The sequence below is a fragment of the Pan paniscus genome, chromosome 21 (assembly GCF_029289425.2).
Source record: "Pan paniscus chromosome 21, NHGRI_mPanPan1-v2.0_pri, whole genome shotgun sequence".
In the NCBI taxonomy this organism is placed as follows: domain Eukaryota; kingdom Metazoa; phylum Chordata; class Mammalia; order Primates; family Hominidae; genus Pan; species Pan paniscus.
In genome coordinates, this window is record NC_073270.2 from 56,009,498 (window position 1) to 56,027,503 (window position 18,006).

The window sequence follows — 18,006 nt, forward strand, 5'->3', positions numbered from 1 at the left end:
GTGAGCCACTGCGCCCCACCAGTACTTCATTTTTAAAAAATGATCAAATACTGTTGTATGGCTAGATCACATTTTGCATATCCATTCATCGACTGATGGACAGTTGGGTTGTTTCCACCTTTTGGCTACTGTGACTAGTGCTGCTATGGTAATTGGTATACAAGGGCTTGTTTCGTGTGTGTGTGTGTGTGTGTGTGTATATATATATATATATATTTTTTTTTTTTTTTTTTTTTTTTTGAGAGACTGTCTCGCTCTGTCAGCCAGGCTGGAGTGCAGTGGCATGATCTCGGCTCACTGCAACCTCTGCCTCCTGGGTTCAAGCGATTCCTGCGCCTCAGCCTCCTGAATAGCTGGGATTACAGACGCACGACACCATGCCCAGCTAATTTTTGTATTTTTGGTAGAGGACTGGGTTTCACCATGTTGGCCAGGCTGGTCTCAAGCTTCTGGCCACAAGTGATCCGCCCACCTCAGCCTCCCAAAATGCTGGGATTACAGGTGTGAGCCACCGCTCCTGGCCTTGTGTGGGTATTCTTGAGTAAAAAATACAAGATGCAGAAAAGGATGCCCAATGTGATTCTGATTTGTAAAAGAAATGACAGATAAAGAAACCCTTTGTCCGGGCAGACAGTCTGTATGGGATTTTCATTCTTATAGAAAAATAGGTAAGAATCCGTTCTCAATGGTCACCAAGGGAAAAAAAGAAGGCTTTTGCAGAAAAGTAAAAATGAAAAACCACAACAGTGCACACACAGTGGCTCCATGCGGGCATGTGAGACACACTAGACTGAGTGATTGTATGTGTAGATGTGAAAAAAACAGCAAGCAACAAAATCAGCCCCAAAACTAGTCTCTCTAGGAGGGGCTGGGCAGGAGCCTGGTCAGATGGAGAAACTGAAGTTGGGAAGAGGGGAGGGAACTCCTAGGAGAGAGTGATCCCCCAAAACTGCTCCCCCACCCTTCCTTTTTAACTCCCTCCCCAAATACCAGGTCCCATTGGAGCCAAATTTCCTCAGTGTTTTGGAATCTCAGACCTGCAGGCAGGAGACAGATTCTTCCCCATGGAGGATGCGGTTGGGTTTTTAAGCTCCTGTAGATTGAGCACTTACTACCTGCTAAGTGTTTCACCTACCTTACGGCCTGAGTCCTCTCCCAGCCCCTGAGGAAAAGCTATTGTTTCCTTATTTATTTATTGTTATTGTTACTTTTTATTTATTTATTTATTTTTTAGATGGAGTCCCGCTCTGTTGCCCATGCTGGAGTGCAGTGGCGCGATCTGGGCTCACTGCAACCTCCGCCTCCCAGGTTCAAGTGATTCTCCTGCCTCAGCCTCCTGAGTAGCTACGATTACAGGTGCCCACCACCACGCCTGGCTAATTTTGTCTTTTTAGCAGAGACAGCGTTTCACCATGTTGGTCAGGCTGGTCTCAAACTCCTGACCTCAAGTGATCTTCCCACCTCGGCCTCCCAAAGTGCTGGGATTACAGGCGTGAGCTGCCGTGCTCAGCTGCTCCCCCATTTTTTTCGTTCAGGAAAGCAAAGTTCAGAGAGGAGTAGGTTTCTGTGCAGGGCGTGTGGCAGAGCTGGACTTGAACTCAGGGCGGAATCCTTAGCCATGGTGTCCCCTGCCACATGGTTCGGCTTTCCTTCATCTCTACTCCCCAAGATGCCTGGCTCCAGCTGAAGATCCAGGGTTCCCAGGTTCCTCTCCTGGGGACAGGTCCTCTTTCAGCCTGACCTGAGCTCTGCCACTTCCACCGGCATGAACTGTAGCAACAATTTGGCTACCCGGGCCTCATTCTCTCCATCTGGAAAATGGGCACAGCATGTGCCTTTCTGCACAGTGAGGTCATGAAGGATTGATGAGGCAACACGCAAGGAGCGTAAGCCTAGCGCCTGGCACCCAGGAGGCCACCCCAGTGGGCCCTGCTGGGTTTTTGATTTCCCCTGTGACACCTCCTGGGGGCCGGATCCCCAGCGGGAGGAGGGATGAGGCCTGGGGGGCCTGGCTCTGGCACAATGCAGAGCATTGAGCTCATGCCAGCCTTGGCTTTGGGTTTGGACAAATACAGTAATCTGGGCAGGACTCACACAAAGACCTGGGGGCCAGGTCAGGCGAGGGGCGTCAGGTTACCCCTGTGGGCTGCAGCCACACAGGCGGCTTGGGGGGTGTATTTTTTTTCCCTAAAGATTATCATTAAATGAGCCCTCACCGAGGCCTCAGCAGGCAGGTTTCATTACAGGAAAAACTGAGGTATAGGGGTTTGCAGGCCTAACGGGACACGCTGTCACTGTGATAGGAACAACATTAGCAATAATAACAGCTGTCCTTCCGGACTGGTTCCCAAGGGCTAGGCCCTAGGTGAATAATAAGCCTTTTCTCGATCCTTTCTGCAGCCCGAGAGGAAAGCCCTGTGCTATCCCCATTTCATAGATGGGAAAACTGAGGCTTGAGGACACTTTGCGGCCTCCAAGGGCTGTTCTCTTCATTCCTCCAGCAGAGTGGATATGAGACGGTGCAGGGTCTGGAATGTCTGGGCAGAAGGAAGAGCCGGAGCAAAGGCCTGGAGGCTGGAGAGTGCTGTCGGGGGGCAGGTGGGGCAGTGTCCCACTGCGGGGTTTCATCTCAGCTCTGCCATGTCTTGGCTATGTGACCTCTGACACCCTACTGGGCCTCTTTGATCCCAGACTCACCTGTAGGATGGGTGTGTGAGAAGAAAACCTTCTGGAGCGGGGTGTTGAGGAGAGAACAGTGCCTGACACATCATAATAATAATGCTGAATAGATGTTATTTTCATTCCTAACCACTTCCTCCAGGAAGCCCATCCTGACCTCTGGCTCCCAAAGTCACCTGGACTTCCTCCATCACAGACCTTGCCACAGTGTGAGAAACTGCCTCATCCACACACCAGCTTCTCACCCCCACCCAGACCCTCTGATTGGGACTCCCCTGAAGACTGTGTCCCCAGAGCCCAGAAAGAGTCCAGCACAGAGCAGCTGAGGGGGCAGGTGCTGGTGAACAGTGTCAATGAGCCCCTGCTACTCACCAAGCCCTTCACACACGGGTCCTTCATTTAATGTCTTTCTTCTCCTAGATAGAACCTTGGCTTTGCCAAGACCGGTATAGTTGCTGCTCAAGAAATATGTGAGGAAATTGTTGAGATGAACCAGCACTCAGGGGAAGGGAGGCTTTCTGAGGCTGGGGCCTTAGCAGGTGGAGCTCCTGGGATAATAATAATAAGAAAGATGCCTGGACGCAGTGGCTCACACCTGGAATCCCAGCACTTTGGGAGGCTAAGGCAGGCAGATCACTTGAGGCCAGGAGTTCAAGACCAGCCTGGTCAACATGGTGAAACCTGGTCTCTACTAAAAATACAAAAAATTAGCTGGGCCTGGTAGTGTGAGCCTATAGTCCTAGCTTCTCGGGAGGCTGAGGCTGGAGGGTCAATGATTGAACCTGGGAGGTGGAGCTTGTAGTGAGCCGAGATCGCGCCACTGCCACTGCACTCCAGGCTGGGCAACAGAGTGAGACTCTGCCTCCAAAAAGAAAGACAACAATAATCATTAGTCTTTACTCTGCTCCAGGCGCCAGGCTGAGTCTTCTCAGTTCATCTCCCCAGCAGATTAGTTCTATTATTGTTTCCATTTCACAGATGGGAAAATCAAGGCACAGGGAGGGGAGGTGGCTTACTCCAGGTCACACAGTTAGTGAGAGGCAGAGGCAGGATCAAAGCCAAGCCTGTTTGACTGAGGAGCCCGCCCCGAGACCTTAACCACACAACCCCTCCCTAGAAGGAAGGTGCCACTACTGGACACATTTTGGAGATGGAAACCAAGGCTAAGAGAGTCAGGATGGCCTGCCCATGTCTGGACACAGAAACTGAGGTTAAGCAGGAGATGCCCGAGGCGGGGTCCCTGTCTCCTAGGCCAGCACCCTGAAGAAGGGGTGGGAGACAATCCCCCGCCCCCCAAGCTGTCCCCTGCTTGTTGGAGTCTCTGGTCAATACCCTGGCCTCTGTTACCCAGCCCAGCACCCAAGACGCTGCCTCTTCCGCCTGCCTGGAGTCTCGGGTGCCTTCACAATCGGATTCTCTGTCTCTGCAGCTGCTTTCCATTTGAGCCCTTTGTGCTGAAAATAAAAAAAATGAAAAGAAAACTTGGCATCACCCCTCTGCTTTGCTTCCTGGGGAGGAAGGAGGATCCCAGCTACTTCTTTCCCTCATTCTGGGGCCCAGAGATACCCACAGCCTGCCCGAGGTCACACAGCAGGGTTGGAGCCAGGACCCTGGCCTTAGACTCCCCTTCTAGTGCTCTACCCACTCTGGCCACTGCCTCTGCTGTTTCTGGCTCTTCCTCTAGGCCCGTGAGGAGCAGAGAAATTAGGATGAATGTTCCCGAGCCCTACCACATGCTGGGCACTCTGCCATCCTGGGCTCACGAAACCCTCATGACAGCCCTGTGAGGTCCCGTCACCCCATTTAACCAACAAGGAAGCTGAGGCTCAGAGAGGGGAAGCGCCCAAGGTCACACAGCTGGGATGTGGGAGAGCTGGGCTTCCAGCTCCTGTTCCCATTGCTGGACAGCTGCCACATCTGGCACCCAATTTAGGACCCCGTGGGGAGGCCCAATCCCCGGGGGTGGCGGGGGATCCTAGAGGGAAGTGGCAAGGCCAGGACCCTGGAGCAGAGCCAGGTAGGAACAATGGGTTCTCAGAGACCAAGGTGGCAGGGCGGGGCGGCTGCTGAGCAGGGGCGGCAGGGCGAGGTGGCGGGCGGGGCCCAGGAGACTTCATGCTCCCGCCTCCTACTCCAGCTCCCTGTTTGGGATCTGGGGACGCTCCAAGCACCTCAGCTCCTCAACCTGGACAGACCCACAGCTCCAGCAGGAGGCAGGGCCAGCCCTGTGTATAACCATAAATATAATGGGCAATAATCAGATTTCACGCTTACCGAGCCCTACTACAGGCCAGGCACTGGGCCAAGGGTCCTTCCTGGGTCCTCACAATCAGCCTAGGAGGTGCAACTAGGATTAGTGGCTTTTTACAGATGCGGAAACAGAGGTCCAGGGAGGTACTCAGCACCTGCTGTGCCAGGACAAAGAACTTTGGAAAGTGGGGCCCTCAGAGGGTGGGTACCCTGTTCCCAGAGGCAGGAAAGTTGAGGTGGACTGGACTCAGTGGGGCTCAGTGGGACACCGTGGGGAGTCAGTGCTCTCTGGGGGCGAGATGAATTAGAGGGAGCCCTTTTGGTTTTTTAGAATCTGAACATGGGGCGGGGGAAGCAGAGATGTGGGGAGCAGATGAAGCCTCCCTGGCACTGCTGGGAGGATTAAAGGACTTGATGGACACCCAGGGCTTGGAAATGTGCCTGGTAGGGAGTAGGTGCTCAGGGAACAACTCCTGTTTGCAGAAACAGCAGCTCACACTTAGGGAGCCTGCTGTGCATCTGAACCCGGTGCTTGGGTGTTTCTGACCCCCTTCCAGCCCTCATCCCTCCTCTCTCCATTTTCTCCCCTGTCTCAGGTTCATTCCTGTGTTTCCTCTTGCCCCAATTAGGCCATCTTCTATGACTGCAACAGTAAAAATATTAATTAAATCTTATAACATGAAGTCTAATGTGGGGCCATTCCAGTGTTCCAGGGCAGGCTCCCTGCGCTCTAGGTAGGCATCTCTTCACTTCTCTTTCTTCATGGGCCCCAGTGCCTGCTGTGGCTCAAGACATCACGTCCCACATGATCACATCCTAACTAGGAAGAGATGAACAGAAAAGGGGACTTTCTCCTCCAGGATCTCACTTCTTTTTTTTTTTTTTTGAGACAGAGTCTTGCTCTGTTGCCCAGGCTGGAGTGCAATGGCGCGATCTCGGCTTACTGCAACCTCCGCCTCCTGGGTTCAAGCGATTCTCCTACCTCAGCCTCCCACATAGCTGGGATTATAGGCGCGGGCCACCACGCCCAGCTAATTTTTTGTATTTTTAGTAGAGATGAGTTTTCACCATGTTGGCCAGGCTGGTCTCAAACTCCTGACTTCAGGTGATCCACCCACCTCAGCCTCCCAAAAGTGCTAGGATTACAGGCGTGAGCCACCGTGCCCGGCCAACAATTTTTCTTACATGTCCCAGTGGATGTCCCCTGGTGTCTCATGGAATGATGGGCTCACATGTCCACATTTGAACCAGAAAGGAATTCCTGTGGCTGACTCAGGCCAATTAGGGTTCAGCCTGTCTGGCTGCTCCAAAGAGATGTGGGCTCCGAAGGTGATGGGGGCACGGCTGGGTTGGCCACCAGCTGGAGTCTCACTGACGGCCTAAGTGGCACAGTGGGCCTGGGTTTGCTCGGCCTTCTCTGGCTGGTCCTCTTGGCAGTGTCTGCCCCCTGGGTAACTGCCCCCTCCTTGAGCACAGTCTTCCCCAGCCTCTTGATGGCGGCTTGCTGGTCTCGCTGGTTCTCCTCTTACCTCCCTGCCCGTTCCTCCTTGGGCCTTGAAAACGACCCCTCTCTTGCCTTCATCTGACCCTTGCTCCGTGAGCTCAGGTGTGCGGGGTCCCTCGTGCCTTTATGCGGGCTCTGTCAGTCTGTCCATGGGTGTCCCAGGGGCGCACCCCACTGGGAGACATGGGTGTCTTTCCCAGCTGAGAAGACAGCACTGCCACCCACCCAGTGGGCCAGGCCTCAGACCCCAGAGTTGTCCTTAACTCCTCTCTCTCTAACCCCAACATTCAGTCCTCAGCAAATTCCATCGGCTCTGCCTGTGGACTGAATCCAGAACTTGACAAGTCTTCCCTCCTCTGTCTGGTCATTGCTCGCCTGCCTGGGCAGAATCTCCGCCCTGGACTCCCCACCCACCCTACACAGCCCTCCACACTCAGCCAGAGGGCTCCTGTTGGAACCCAAGTCAGGTCACACCATTGCCTCACTCCAAACCCTACTCCTACCTCCCTCAGAGAGAAAGACAGTCCCTGCTCTGGTCCCAAGGACAGCCCTGCATGGCCTTCCCCCTCCCCACCTCCCCTCCCCTCTTCCCTGCCCGCAGTGACCTCCCTCCTCCTGCTAGAACACATGGAGCTTTGCCCCACCTCTCCTGGGTGCTGTTTTTCTGGATCTTTCCATGATCAGCCCCATCCCCTCACTCGGGCCTGTGCACCTCAGAGAGGCCTCCCAGACCATCCCTGAAAGTAGCCCTGCCCACCCCTACCACACCTGCCAAAGGTCAGCTTCGGCAAGTGGGGACTGTGTCTTATTCAGCATGGGGCCAGCACAGGGCAGTGCGCAGAACGCAGCAGCTGGCGCCGGGCTCCGTGGGTCCTCCCACAGATGCAGTCCATAGGGATGGTGTCTGGGTCCCAAGGTGACCCCTGGGCTGAGGTCACCGCCTTTCCTCTTCCAGGATCACTGCCTGGATGACGGTGGGTGTCCCAGTGGTGGGGAGAGCAGCTCCGAGCCTCCATCATGCCCAGAGCAATGGACACTGGAGCCTGGAACCTTCTTTCCGTATCACAGAACCTCCAGGAGTCTGGAAGGAGACAGTTGCAAGGAATGGAATTTAGGAACTTTTGGTCCATGCTCGGTGTTCCCTTTGGGGGCATCTTGTCCGATGGTTATTGTTTTTGTTTTCCCTTTTCCTGAGCTGTGGTGCCTATTGTTCAAACAGAGGACCCCAAGCGATGACCTGCCTCACTCAGGCGCAAGCACCCGAGCTGTCTGGCAAGGTGGCAATCCACCACGGCCAACTTCCCCTTGGGGATTCCACAGGAAGGACGTGGCCCCTCCAACCGAGGCGGATGTACGGTCTCTCCATAGATTCCGCCTGCGTAATCCCACGGCCGCTTCAGCTGGGTCTCATGGGGCCACCCTGTGGCCTGCGTTCAAGGACCACATCGTAGCAACAGGTCTGCGTTAAAGCTGGAATCGCACCCAGCAGACTCGGCCTGGGGGGATCCACCAGCCCACATCTCCCTCTCCCGATACAGCCACCTGGCAATTGGCTCTTCTCTCTCCAAGGCTGTATTTGTTCTTTTTGCCGAGTGTGTGCAGTTGAATCCTCGTTGGTTAAAGCGCCTGCGCGGTGGCTGCCCTGAATACAAAAAAGATCAAGGGGATGCTGTCCTGGTAGGTATAAGGAGTGGGGGCCCCCCACCTTTACCACTTCTCCAGGTGACCCGAGGGCCTGTCCTTAGAATACCACCAGGCTCAGTGGAACCCAGTTTGAAAGCCCATGATCGAGGTCTGTCCCTTTGGTCTCCATCTGGGAAAGTGAGGCGAGAGATGAGGGAGGGGGCATTTTGAGGACCAGAAATGGCGTGGCAGAAAGAGCCAGCCTGGAGAAGGGGGTCCGGGCAGGGCAGAACCCAAAGGCTCGAGCAGGATGTGTCTGGTGAGGTTGTCTGGGGGACGTGACTTGCCTGTCCCCTTCGTTCATTCTTCATCATTCATTCATTCATTCATTCAACACACAATGAAGCACCCACTGAGCTGGGGGTGACAATGATCCCTGCCTACAAGAAGCTCCCAGGCCGGTGGGGGACATGAACACCCTTCAAAATGTCAATTTGTGACTGTGACAAGTACAAGGTGATCTGAGGGTCAGTAAAGGGGGAAGGAGGTTGATGTGGTTAGGGTGTTCGGGAAAGCTTCCTAGGAGCTGAGCTGGGAACTGAAGGGTGAGTAGAGGCCAAGCAGATGAGAAAGGGAGGAAGGAACGAATATTCCAGCAAGTGGACACAGCACATGCAAGGGCCCTGCTGTGAAATGGAGCAGAGTAGGAGAGGCTAACGGGCTGGCAGCTCCACATGGCGGACGGTTCGCAGTGAGGGGCAGATGTGGAGAGGAAGGTGAGGTGGGGGCTGGACAGGCTCCCAGTGAAAGCAGCCCAGTCTCTATGCCAAAGGCAGAGGGGTTCTTGGGAGGATCTGAGCCAGCAGCACCAGCTTCTTCCTGAGGCCAGGGGTGGTCATCTGGACTCGATCCTCAGTGGGATAGGAGACAGGGTCACCTGGCACTTCCGCCCACCTCTGCCTTCCTGGTCTGGGTATAACAATCACTGTCTCTTCGTCTTTCATGATTTATCTCACTGAACCCCCACCCACAGACCAACCCCTGCAGGTGCCAGGGGTTGAACCCACTTGTCAGATGGGGAAACTGAGTCTGTGAGATGTTCTCATGGCCCCACCCACTTCCTTCTGCTCAGAGAAAAGAGGAACGGGGAACTGATGCCCATGGTCAGCTGGGAAGAGTCTGGGCAGGGAATGGGGAGGGTGGGGCCCTGGGGGGCCTGCATTCGGGATGGGCAGGGGCCCTGCTTCCGTTTAACCACAGCCCTGTGACATGCCCCAAAAGGGAAGCAGCAGCCGCCTGTCCTCACCCCTCCGTGCCCTAGGGAGGGGGCTGGGGATGCCCAGGGGTGGGGAGCAGGAGTCTGGGGAGGCCTCACCCTCCCACCCCAGGCCTCGAGTCTGGGTTCTTACAGAACTCTGGGGTCAGCTGAACCCAGCTGGTGACCTCCATCAAGTCCCAAGAAGACCTTGGCTTCCTATTCTGTAAATGGAGGATCAGTCTCTCTGGAATGTTCTCAGATTAGCACACAGTGGGTCCTCACTGAATGGCTAGCCAGCAGTTGTTGGTTGAATAAGCTAAAAGTGTTTTTCTCCCTGAAAGGAGTAGCCAATTAGATAAGGAACCCATGTATATGACATTCCACAAATATTTATTGAGTGCCTATTAGATTTCAGGCATTGTCCTGGTACTGTGGAGCAATGAACAAACGAGACAAAAATGCCCCCATCTCTTTGGAGCTGCCCTGCCTTTCCTGGTTTGTGGCAGACATCACTAATTGATCATCTTTCCTGCTGCAACCAGAATTCTCTCCAACACCGTGCACCACTCAGAGACTGACATATGGCGGGGAACGGTCTGTCATCCCCAGGGAGGGATGGCACGTGGGGACTTGGAAGGTCTCAGTGAGAATCTTCTAGCTGATTTAAGCAGCTTCCTCTCAGTCTCTTTCAACAAATATTTATTGAGCACCTACTCTGTGTCCAGTACTGTGCCAGGCATTGGGGATACAGCAGTGACCAGAGTGGACATTGCCCTTACCCTCGTGGAGCTGATGTTCTGGTGAGAAAGACAAGTAAACAAATAAGCAGACACTTCCAGACACAGATACTACAAACACATGCCAGAGGCATATGGTGGAGGGTGACAGGGAAGGAGTCTGGGGTAGCTCGGGGTTGGGGGTTCTGGAGGGAGGGCATTTATTGAGACCTCACTGAGATGCAGCCACCAAAGGAAAATATGGGGGAAGGTGTCACAGGCAGCACAGCAAAGGCATAGGCCCGGAGTGGGGAATGAGGTTGATAGATTTAAGGGACAGGAAGGAAATAGTGTTGCTGGTGGGGCATGAGTGTGCGGGAGAGAAGCAGGAGAGGGTGGTGGAGACCGGGCTGGAGCCATACATCCAGGGCTCGGGGCCAGGGGTGGGCTCTGAATCACATCTCCAATGGGATGGGCAGTCACTGGAGGGTCAAAGCAGGGGAGAGACTTGGGCGGGATCCCATTTCAGATCCCTCTGGCTGTGTGAAGCAGGGACACCCAGCTGGAGATGGCCGCAGATGTCCAGGCGAGCGAGGATGGCAACTTGGACGGGGGTGATGCCAGTGAATGTGGGGAGAGATGGCCAGGCCTGGCGGGAGGCCCAGGGCTCTGCATTCAGTTTCATTTTTCCTTTTACACAATCCCCCCCGGCCCCGGGCACTCTGGGTCACTGGACTTTCCCTGGCACTGCCGGTGGGGCCCACAACCTGCTGGCGATCTGGCCTCTCCGGGTCCCAGCCGGTTCCCTGCCCTGTCCTGGACCCTTCCTCTCCAGGAACAGGCCCAGCTCCAGTTCCTCTGTCACTGTTTCCCACCACGTCCTGCCCCAGGTCTGCCTGGGCCCTGCTGATCTCCTAATTCTGCCTCTGCTCCAGCATCCCCTGCTCCAGCCCTGCTGGCTGCCTGGGAGCTGGCAGATGCTTCCTCTGAGCTGCCTTTTCCAGATCAAGTTTGCCTCCAAGGAAGAGAGCCTGAGACTCCCAGCCAGTTGGGGGAGACAAGTTCGAGGGAAGTACCCCAAGGTAGCTTGCCAGAGGGCAGCCTCGCTCTTGGGCAGATTTTTCCTCTGGTCCAGTTTGTTGCTGGATGGAGCAGGCAGATCTACCTTCCTCACTGACTCAGGCCTTGGGTGCTCGGATGGAGACTGTGGCCGAAGAGCTGTGTTGAGCAGGGCTCTGAGGCTGCATCTATGATACTAGGAAGGAGACTCATTATTGATTAGTAATGCCTGCTGTGGACCCAGGATGGAGGATAGGGGCCACGCTGGCCTCATTGGTGTGTCTGCGGCACCCAGTAGGTCCTCAGGTCTGCACTCCCCTGTTGTACCTCTAAATCTTCAAGTATAACAAATGCTGTTTGAAAATACCTTATGATGGTGGGCCGAGGTGGGAGGATCGCTTGAGGCCAGGAGTTCCAGACCAGCCTGGGCAACAGAGTGAGAACCCATCTCTAGGGGGGAAAAAAAAAAAAACTAGCTGAGTGTAGTGGTGCACGCCTGTAGTCCCAGTTACTTGAGAGGCTGAGGTGGGAGAATTGCTTGAGCCCAGGAGATTGAGGCTGAAGTGGGCTATGACTGTGCCACTCCACTCCAGCCTGGGCAACAGGGCAAGACCCCCCATCTGTCTTAAAAAAAAAAAAGGAGAAAAAGAGAAAATACCCCATGGCCTTGGTTTCCTTATCTGTGAAATGGGGATGATGATGACAAGCCCCCAGAGGGCTTCCCCGCACCCTGGCAGTGACTGACACAGAGGCCCTGAGAGCTGCATGTTCCAGAGTCATGCAGCTGGTACATGGCCGAGCTGGTGGGGTTTGAACCCTGGGTGCCTGAGTCAGGGAGAACAGGCGGAACAGTTGGGCCAGGGAGGGGAAGGTGCTGCCCAGAGCTCCCAGTGACCTTGGACCCCACTTCTCCTTTCTGCCCAGTGTGCTCGGCACACAGGAAGCCTGGCGGGGCCTCCCTTGCCCATCCTGTCTGCAGCCGGGTGGACACGGGGTCCTGGCGTCACCCACCGCCACCCAGGCCTCCTCCTTCCTGTGTTGTGCAAGACGAGGCGTCCCCTGTGTGGAATGGGCAGGCAGCTCTGGCGATGGGTGGACGGGTGAATGGGGGCCTCTCAGGCGGGGTCACTGCCCACGGTTACCTCTAGCAGGCCTGGCCTAAGCCTCCGCCCCTTCCTCCTCCTTCTCCTCCTCCTCTGTTTCCCCAAAGTTCAGGCAGCCTTAAGCAAGAGGCTGTGGGACCCAGGAAACTGGGGAAGTTGTCCAGCCACCATCTTGTCCCCACAGAGCAGACCTAGGCTTGCGCAGTCTTGGAGAGGTCCTAAACAACAACAACAACAAACTATAATAATAATGATAATAGCTGTTATAGTGGAGTGGCTTCTATGCGCCAGGCATGCTCTCATTTAACCACAAATACATAAAACGCACCTCCTATGTGCCACGTGTGATTCTCAGACCTTTACCTCATGTCCCATCGAATCCCCGGCAACCCTTGTGAAACAGTTTTTTTTTTTTTTTAATGATTCCTTTCTTCAGAGTAGAAAACTGAGGCTCTGAGAGATGAAGCTACTTGCCAAGGTCACGCAGCTCAGTCACATCCTACTGAACATCATCCTGTTCCCTGGGGTAAGTGCTGTCCTGGAAGTTGGGGGGCTCAGAAGCTGTTGGTGCCCACCTGGGAGGTCACCCTTGCAGCTGCTATCCTGAATCTCTTGCCCAAGGGCTTCCTCTGGCCACGAGAGTGTGGGAAGCAAGTGAGAGACCCTTGCCAGTAGAGGTGGGGTCTGTTTGTCCCCCCACTCAGCCTCCTTGCTTCTGGCTCAGGGGACAGTGGGAAGGTACTTTCTGCGAGTTCTCCCAGAGGCCTCTGGGGGGTTGGACTCCTGTTGCCCACTGAGGAGACCTGCTCATCTACCTTCCTTGTGTCACTTCCTCACTCCTTCCCAGTGTTTCTAGAATCACCTCCCAAATATCCCACTTGCACCCAAACCCTTGTCTTGGGTCAGCTTCTGGGAGCCGACCTAAGCCAGCAGCTATAATGCTCAGGGCTTAAGAGCTTTGGAATCAGATGGACCTGAGTGTGAATCCCGCCCCTGCCACTTAACCTGAGTGTGAACTTGGGAGCCTGCCCCACCTCTTGGAACCTCAGTTCCTCCATCTATGAAAAGGGAACTTACGTGCAGAAAACCAAGTGACTATGAGGGGGATGGGGCAGTGTGAGATGACAGGACCAGAGCACGTTCCTGGCTGCAGAGGCCACAAGTCACGCTGTCTCTGAGAGCTTTTGGGGCGGTATGGGGACAGGGGCGCAGAGGAAGAACTGATCGCGAGTCCTCAGCCCTGTTTGGCTGACGGGGGACAGGGATGGGTGGGAAAGAGGTACAGCCTTTTTCCACCTTCCCCACCCATCACCCCTGAGATTCCAAAAGAACATCGGGACCAACCCCGGGAGCCCAGCGGATGTTCAGGGTAGGGCAAAGAACAGGTGCCAAGTTTGCTCCCTGGGGTGTGAGACTGGGCAGCCTCAAGAGCTGCATCGGTAGGACTTTCACCAGGTAGACAGCAGGCACCTCGTCCCTGCAGATCACAGCTTCCAGGGCCACCTGTCCACAGAATCCCTTCACTGATCTGTGCTTGAGGCAGGGGTGTGGGGGACTGGGAGTCCTTCTTTTACTCTGGGTGGGGCCTCATGCTCAGAGGGAGCTCTGTCTACCCCCACCACAAACCTGCAGTTTCCCTGCTACAGCGATGGCAACCTCAGCCACCTGGCTGCCCAGGCCCCCAACCTGGGTTCTCTCTCTTGTTCCCACGGGCAGCCCATCAGCAAACTCATCCACATGTCCAAGGGTCCACCCCCACTACCCTGCCCTGCCCTGGTCCAGCTAGGATGTTTGCAGTCGTCTCCTCATTGGTCTCCCCGCCTCCTCTCTCGCCTTCCTAAGCCAGAGGAATTCTGTAAGAGCTCAAGTTAGATCCTATCCCTTCTCTGCTCAGAACCCTCCATGGCTCCCAACTCACTCAGAGCAGAAGCCCACAGGGCCTGCAGGATCTCTGCCCTGGCCCCGCCTGACCTCACTGCCTCTCCCTTCTCTGTTCACCCACAGCCACGGTGGCCTCATCTCTCTGCCATAAACTTGCCAATTATCCTGCTGCTGCCTCAGGGACTTCGCACCCACTCTTCCCTTTGGAACAGAGGACACTCTCGCCAGCTCTCCCCATGGCGGATCCTTGTCTAGGGTCAGGCCTCTGCTCCAAAGTCACCCCTGGGGACACCTTCTCTGACCAGCCCCTCATTCCTATGGCCTCATGCTGTTTTTATTTCTTCCTAGGACTTAGCACGTATCCTAGAAATTAACCTGCTGGTAGATCCTGTTTCTTGTCTGTCTCTTTCCAGTGGAATGTCACCATCGCCCAGGTGGGGATTTTTGTGTGTTTTGTTCACTGCTGTACACCCAGCCCCCAGCACGGCGCCTGTCCAGGACAAGTGCCCAGTAAACGCTTGGGAAGCAATGCAAGCGTGCGTGCATGGATAAATATTTCTTTGGCAGATGAGGGGGCTAAGGTTCAGAGAAGGCCCTGGGGGTCTCGGACTCACAGCCCAGTGCTCTTTCTGCTGACACGCCCTGGTCTCTGGAGCAGTTTGTTGCCTGTTCAGCAACAAAGAGGGTGTGCCTGGTTAGGGGTCCTGCGTGCAAATCGCAGTCCCTGCGTGTCTTGGCTGGAGGTCACCACCCTCTCTGCTCCAGGGCCTGTAATTACCACTTACCCTGGTCAATGGGTCCGAGAGATTCCCCTTGTAGGCAGGGCTGTGGCCAGGGTGCTCACCTGGCCCCCAGCAGGTCCCATGGGCACTGTCTGGCGGGCTTCATGGCTGACATTCCAGGTACATTTCTAGCCCTGGGCTGCCATGGGCAGAGGGTGGGGAGAGGGTCGTGGGCTTCAGGCTGGACAAACCAGTCAGCCTTCCCAGCTGGGCCACCTGACCACCCACTTCCTGTGGGGCTCCTTGAGGCCTGGAGGGTGGAGGGGGCCTCTGTTCAACCCCCACCCACTCCCTCTTCCCTTCTCTCCCTCGGCAGGTCCTCCCAGCAGCTCCTGCAAACAGACCCCCGACCCAAGCCCTTCCTTCTGCCTCCACTGCCACCATTGCTGCTCATCTCTGCTGGCACAGAAGTCTCTTCCCTGGTCTTCCAGAAATCCCCTCTCCACACTCAGCCAGAGGGAGCTATTAAAACTGCGGGCCAGCCCACATCAGTCCACAGCAAAGTCCTCTCTAAGGGATCCCTGTTGCTTGGAGAATAAACCCTCGGATTCCTTCCTTGGCTCTCGGGGCCTCCTCTCTGACCTCCCTCTGTCTCCTCTCCCAGCCTTCCTCCTCACTCACCCTCCAGCCACGCTGGCTTCCTCCTTGCTCCTGAAACAGCCTGAGGCCCACACTGCCCCGGGCCCTTTGCACTGGCTGTTTCCTCTGCCTGGAACACTTCTAGGCGTCCACATGGCTCCCTCCCACAACTCCTTCAGGTGCCCACATGGGAAGCCATCCCTGACCACCCCCCACTTCCTTCTGAGCATGGTAGGATCTTTCTACCTAGCCATGAGGGCAGGGATTTTTGTCTGTTGTGTTCTCTGTGTGCCCCCAGTGCCATCACAGTGCCTGGCAGATGGTAAGTGCTCGACACACATTGGCTGACTGCCTGAATGAACAACTCTATGAGCCGATGGCAGATAAGGACACTGAGGTCCTCTGGGGTAGGTGACCAGCCCAAGGCCACACAGCTGGTCTGAGATTAGGCCAGGAGAGGAGCCCGGGTTGGTCACATCCTGGAGTTGGCGTCTTGGAAACTGCATCAGGAGAATAACAAAGATGAGACGCAGGCTCTAACAAGTGGATACCAGTGACTCTCGCCCTGCCAGCCCCAGCCCTGCAGCCTTGGGCCCTTCCAGGAGTCATGGTCTGCCTGCCTGGGGCATTCCAGGCTTCGACCCAGGTCCTGCGCTTTCTATTTTGAGCCTCTTAGTCCTGAGGACTGTGTGTTCCCAGCAGGCGGCGCGGGCCAGAGGCTGAGCCTGGGTGTGGCTGTCACCCTATCTGGGGCCAGAGACCCAGATTCCCGGGCCCTTAACCTGTTGGCTGCTGAGGGCTCTGGCATAAGCCCTGTTCCCTGCTTGATTGTCTCCCCTTCAAGCCCCTGCCCTGGTATCATATCGGCCCATCTCACCTTGGATTATATCCCTGTTTGGCCCCATTTGAATCCTGGCTCTGCCCCTTTCCAGCTATGTGACCTTGGGCAAGTCACTTCATCTCTCTGGGTCTCAGTTTCTTCATCTGGGAAATGGGGACAATAAGAGTACCTGTCTCTGGCCATGTGTGGTGACTCATGCCTGTAACCCCAGCGCTTTGGGAAGCTGAGGCGAGAGAATTGCTTGAGACCAGGAGTTTGAGATCAGCCCTGGGCAACATAGTGAGACCCCTGTCTCTACAAAATTCTAAAAAAATTAGCCGGGTGTGGTGGTGTGTGCCTGTAGTCCCAGCTATTCTAGAGGCTGAGGCGGGAGGATTGCTTGAGCCCAGGAGTTTGAGGCTGCAGTGAGCTATGATTATGCCCCTGCACATCAGCCTGGGTGATAGAATGAGGCCCCATCTCTAAAAATAACAATACTAATAATAAATAAAAATGAAAACAAGTACCTGTCTTCTGGGGTTGCAGAGGAGATTCAATGTGATGAAATTGATGAGAGTGCCCTGCAGGGAGCCGGAAACTCAGGGAGCATCGATAATGAGTCCCCCACCATCAGCAGCTGGCTTAAATATAAAAACTGTCATGGCCTCTGGAGAAATGACAAGAATTCGAAGGAGCTTCCCTGCACTGGCCACCCTACACCCTACACCCTTACTTCCTCCCCTCAACTTGCCTGGATTTATCGACCCCCACTGCCCCACTGGTTGCCTTCTCTCCACCTGGCACATTTCGTATGAATTTGCTTGTTGGTTCTTGCCTATCTCCCCAGTAGAACATTAGCTCCATCAGGACAGGGACTTTTGTCTACCTTATGCACCTAGTGCAATGCCTGGCACACAGTTGGTGCTCAATAAATGTTTGTTAAAAGAACCAATAAATGAATAGTGACCTCTCCGGGGAGAGGAGCCCTGAGCTCACCTCCCGCCCCCAGCCCAGGGCTCTTAGGTGCTTGTTGGTGTCAGGCCCAGGCCCCCCTCTCATCAAGCAGCCAATAAAACTGCCCTGGTTGGCGTTCTCATTTCACAGATGGAGAGACTGAGCCCAGAGAGGGAGAGTCGCCTGTCTGATGTCACACAGAGGTCAGCATCTGGGCTGGGATTCCAGCCCAGGACCATGTGGGGTGGGGGGCAGTGGATCAATCTTTTCCTGGAGGGAGTCAATGGTGATGGTGGGAATGGGTCAGGGGTGCTGGCAAGGAGGTTCCAAGGCCCCCAGGAGGGAGGGAGGCATGGGAGGTGAGTTTGTCCCTCTTGAGTTCTGTCTCTCTCTGTGTCTCTCTGTTTCTGCCTCTTTCTGTCTCCTTGTATTTCTCAGTCCCTGTCTTCGTCTATACCTCTTTCTCTCTTCCTTGTGTATCTGACCCACTGCCCAGGAGGGGATGCAGGCAGAGACCCTTGGCTTGGGTCCTGGAGTTGGGGCCCACGAGGGGATTGACATCTGGGGTTGAGCTGGGAATCTGAAGCCAGACCCTGCAGCCAGGGACAGCATTCCAGTCTCGGCTCCACACTCCAGGGATAGCCTTGGAACGCCAGGCAGTTCAGAGAGCCTGAGGTCTGGTCTTGGAGACCTGGGTTCCAATCCCAGCTTTGCCACATTCCAGCCGTGTGGCCTTGGGCCCTTAGCCTTTGTTCCTGTAAAATGGGACCACCGAGAGCCCGATCTCAGGGTTTTATG

The 18,006-nt window shown here is 55.2% G+C and overlaps 1 long non-coding RNA gene across 1 annotated transcript; it reads left to right on the forward strand.

Annotated features, from left to right (window-relative positions):
* Positions 1-850: 850 nt before the first annotated feature.
* Positions 851-16,777, forward strand: PELATON (plaque enriched lncRNA in atherosclerotic and inflammatory bowel macrophage regulation). Its single transcript, XR_004668251.3, has 4 exons — positions 851-4,696; positions 12,629-12,718; positions 14,422-14,507; positions 15,172-16,777. It is a non-coding gene; the product is annotated as a plaque enriched lncRNA in atherosclerotic and inflammatory bowel macrophage regulation (long non-coding RNA).
* The last annotated feature ends 1,229 nt before the right edge of the window (positions 16,778-18,006 follow it).